Source organism: Macrobrachium rosenbergii, chromosome 18 (assembly GCF_040412425.1).
Source record: "Macrobrachium rosenbergii isolate ZJJX-2024 chromosome 18, ASM4041242v1, whole genome shotgun sequence".
NCBI lineage: Eukaryota > Metazoa > Arthropoda > Malacostraca > Decapoda > Palaemonidae > Macrobrachium > Macrobrachium rosenbergii.
This window is the reverse complement of record NC_089758.1, coordinates 22,594,234-22,599,233: the sequence shown is the minus strand read 5'-3', so window position 1 is coordinate 22,599,233 and position 5,000 is coordinate 22,594,234. Positions and strand designations below refer to the sequence as shown.

The 5,000-nt window shown below is 35.1% G+C and overlaps 2 protein-coding genes across 2 annotated transcripts in view; one reads left to right on the top strand and one right to left on the bottom strand.

Moving 5' to 3' along the window:
- LOC136848198 (uncharacterized) overlaps positions 1-5,000 on the bottom strand; it is a 194,725-nt gene that overhangs the window by 167,198 nt on the left and 22,527 nt on the right. The window lies entirely within an intron of this gene.
- Positions 1-5,000, top strand: part of LOC136848197 (uncharacterized) — a 41,774-nt gene that overhangs the window by 25,601 nt on the left and 11,173 nt on the right. The window lies entirely within an intron of this gene.

The following is a 5,000-nucleotide window of genomic DNA, read 5'->3' as shown; positions in this document are numbered from 1 at the left end:
ACTGTTTCATTGTGTACACACACAGACACACACACACAATATATCATATATATATTATATATATATATATATATATATATATATATATATATATATATATATATATATATATATATATAATATATATATATATATGTATGTATATGTATATATGCATATACATATATGTATGTATGTATGTATATATACCTGTACACATACATTTTGTGTGTATATATATATATATATATATATATATATATATATATATATATATATATATATATATATAAAGTACTTGCTGTGAAGCGCGTACCCAAAAAAGTGTGAGGAAATCGAGAAGAGAGTCATTTTAAGTAAATATTTTATACATATTAAATATACATACATACATAAATACACACATACATACATACATACATAACTGAGTACAAACAAATTTGCTCGAGTTCCTGTAAACTGTATAATATCAGCTACGATCGGTACGCGTCTCAAGAAACAAAACAAAAAAAAAAAAATTCACAACCACAAATCCCTAATGAAAAGTTTCCATCTGAGACGCAAAGCCATTTCGGAGCAAGAATCAATTTACTTTGGCCGCCATAAAACGCGGTTATTGGGAAGTGATCGAATAATCCGCGGTTTCCAGATATTCGTTTTTGGCCGAGTGAAAAGCCCGATATGGGTCTGCGGCAAGGATGGGGTTTAATTCTGTTTCTCTCTCTCTCTCTCTCTCTCTCTCTCTCTCTCTCTCTCTCTCTCTCTTTTTTTTTTTTTTCTTTCTTTCTTTATTCGGTTTTCTGAATAACACTTAATTCTTGTTGTTTATGGAGCTGGGAGGGAAATCCATTTCTCTGCAATGTTCGTACTACAGTTATAATAAGTGGCTAACGTATCATATCTATTTTTCCTAAGAGTAAGTGGCGAAGTTTTTTACACACACACATATACGTATGCATATATATATATATATATATATATATATATATATATATATATATATATAGATATAGATAGATAGATAGATAGATAGATAAAGATATATTATATACATTTATATGTATACATATACATACAAAATATTTATATATATACACATATATATACACAAGTACGGAACCAGCCATCAGTATAATTTATGAACAATGAATATATAGTTTACAAGGCTGTAACAACACTTCTCAGACGGTAATTCTACTCGTGGTTTTTCTGTGTGTGTATGTTTTTTTTTTTAACGCCCGATTTGAGTACTACAACATGTGCACCTGCGCACGGCAATCACGACTGCATATGTCGTACACACCTGTCAGTACGCCGTGTAATGCATGTCAGTGCGGTTTGTCTTTGTATGTGAACATTTGCTGAACATATGGGGCAGCCAAAACACATTTCACCTCCTGGGCACCAAGGGGGGTCAAAGGTCCTCCTCGGCCTTCTCACAATTTTGGACGGACGAGCACCTGCTGCCTACTACTACTACTACTGCTACCTACCTGGCTTGGGAACTCCTCAAATAGAGAAACAGACCAATGAATGACACGGGTGAACTGTTAAAATAACATAGCAGTTGTAACATAGCAGTTGTATACGCTTTTTTTTTTTCAAAAGGGTACCATTTAATGCTGTTCTTTTAAGTTCATATTTTTTTTTTTTTTACAAAAGGGGTACCACGTAATGCTTTTCTTTTTTTTTTTTTCTAATGCTTTTCTTTTAGTTTTTTTTTTTTTACATAAGGGTACCACGTAATGCTTGTCTTTTAAGTTCATTTTTTTAACGTAAGGGTACCATTTAACGTTGTTCTTTTAAGTTAATTTTTTTAATAAAAGGGTACTATGTAATGCTGGATTTTCAAGTTAATTTTTTTTTTTTACAAAAGGGTACCATGTAAGGCTGTTCTTTTAAGTTCATATATATATATATATATATATATATATTACAAAAGGGTACCATGTAATGCTTTTAAGTTTTTTTTCCGTACCAGTAACGTCTGGATTGTTGGTTGCAATAGTTCTACATTCGTATTCGTTAGGTTCGAAAGATTTGAAATGGAATGGAATATAGAGTTATGGCCAAGGGCAAAGCGCTGGGACCTATGAGGGCATTCAGCGTTGAAAAGGGAAATTGAGAGTAGAAAGGTTTTAAAGGTGTAACAGGAGGAAAACTTCTAAGCAGTTGCACTGTGAAACAACTGTTAGGAGAGGATGGAAGGTAACCTGGAAGAAAGAGAATATGAGCGGAGGTACAGTAAAGGGAATGAAAGGGGTTGCAGCTAGGGGCCGAAGGGACGCTGCGAAGAACTTTAAGTAATGCCTACGCTGCGCCACATGAGGGGCACCGGACGGCACTGGCCCCCCTGTGAGGTCAAATGATTCCGGGATTTCATATTTTTATATTATTTATTTATTTCGTTGGTTGGAAATACCTGAAGGTGTGAAATGCCTGAATCATTTTAATTCTTTCGTGCCGATAATTCGATATTCCAGAAAAATTATTTGTCAATAGTCCAACACAAACAGAAGCTACTCAAACGGAAGCAGCCTTTATAATTTTTTTTTTTTTTTGCCTTACGCGTAAGAGACATGGTTTATTTATCTATTTACTTATTTATTTCTGTTTTTACGTTTGCCTTAGGTATGAGTGACTTGGTTTAGTGTCTAGAAAGTTGATGAATTATCTATTAGTGGGTGTTTTCCTGAACAAAGAATCAAGATGTTATCCTGTCTTTCATACTTGCATGATATCCTACACTAGTCACACTCTGAATTTCTATGAAATAAACATACAAAAACTTCAAGTTTCCCAAAAAAAAACATTTGAATAACTTCATAGAGAACAAGTTAATACCGTCAAAAGCTTTTTTTTTATTACTGTTTGTGGGAAAATTTCTCTCGCAAGAACTTACTTTTGGGTAGATGACTTCCCGCAAAAAAAGTTTCACTTAATGAAATGCGAGAAAAACAGGTTTTTTTGTTTATTTCAGTGACCCGTTCCACATTCTGTACATATTCGGTGACGTTGTCACTCATTCTACCCCTGTCCTGCCTAGGACTTTTATTTAGAAATCTTTTTTTTTTATGTCATCACAACACCTATCACGTTCCTAGCTTTGCTTCACACCAAATTTAGATGCATATGAATCTGCTAAAAGTAAGCGGTCGCAAACCACAATTCTGCCTTTATTTGAATATTTACTTATATATTTATTCATTTAATGCGTTTGTTTCTTCTTATTTATAGATTTTCCACCTAGTACAACAGGTCATCAGCCACCATCAGATGTAATAACCCGAGTGATTACCTCTGACATCTGGTGACACCGACGAATTTCAAAAAATGAAAGTCGTAAAACATGTCATAAACACGTCGGCAACTTATCGCATACACATCACAATCAGGTTGGATACAAGTCAACGACTTACTGGTAGTCCCAAGCAGTACTTCATACGATTACACAGCATCTGCAAAATATCCGTTTTCCATTTAGACCGTCGACTTCTTTTCAACTTGAATGCGATATGGATGCGGTAAGTTGCCGACATGTTTGTGACATTTTTACTGTCGTGTAAATGAAGAAATCGAAAAATTTTAGTTTTTGACATTAGAATTTACCAATATAATTTTCAAACTATATGAATGGGTGCCCCATTTTGAGTAACTTCCGTTGGTGTTAGTGATATTGACATAATTTTCCTGGAATATCGAGATATCGGAACCGAAAAATTAAAAAGATTCAGACATTTTACACTTTCAGGGATTTCCAGTCAACGAAATAAATAAAAAAAATATAAAGATATTAAATACTGAAATCTTTCGACCCTAACGAATATGAACGTAGGACTATTACAAGCAACAATGCAGACATAACTGGTATAGAAGGGGTCCCTTGAAAAAAGATGAAAGTAACTATCAAATCAAAACTAAGAAAGAAAAAGCAAGGGTGGGTTAGGTGGGGCGGGTGAATTACATTTGTCCTCTTACCCCCTCCCCTCCCCTCCCCCACACCCTAGGACCTATGTGTGGTCTGTCGAATCCCTCTACTAGAACTTCACCAGTTGATCCTACGCTGGGAATTTATGTCGTGAGTCCTCGCATGTTGCAACACCCTGATCCTCCAAAGGCCGGTTCGGCCCTGGGGCGGGCATGGGTGAAGAGGAGAGGGGGATGGGTGGAGAGGAGAGGGAGGAAGGGGGTAGAGGAGAGGGGGAAAGTGGGGGAGGAATTGCTCCGTTTTGACCGTGTAAATCTTCCGCTTTGAAGATTGACGCGTAAAAGGAAGGAATTGCTGCAGCATTTAACATCTCTTTGCGGTCGAAGTTATTTTCTTTTTTTTTTTTTTTTTTGGAAGGATGTGCGATTTCCTATTTGCGATCAGAGAGAGAGAGAGAGAGAGAGAGAGAGAGAGAGAGAGAGAGAGAGAGAGAGAGAAAATAAAAAAAAATTTAGCTAAAAAAAAAAGATTGAAACATTGCTTAATGTTTGCTCCTTAATTCATATAGTCCATTTACATTGTACGTTTCAGTATATGTTCATTATGTTCATAAATTCGTATATAAAATGCGATTATTTAAATCTGAACATTTTAGCACACCTATACATGACTGTATGTATGCATACATCGTGTATACATATACGCAACTCTCCTCAACAAGAAGAAACCCGAATTCGATCCCCCATGAGGGAAAAACGCCTTTTGTTCCGTTCTCTGAAAACCCCAATGTGCCCGCCTTGACCTGAGGAAAGATTAAGGTACCTGGTGGTTACTCGAAGCGGTGGATCAATTCCAGGTTAGAGAAAGGCAGGAGGCAGACACCTTATCCCAAAAGGGGAAGAGGTGTATGCTAAACACGTGCCCACACTCACTGCCCATTATATATATATATATATATATATATATATATATATATATATATATATATATATATATATATATATATATATATATATATATATATATATATGCATATAGATAGATAGATATATGAATACATATACATAGATCTATATTTATGTACACACACGTA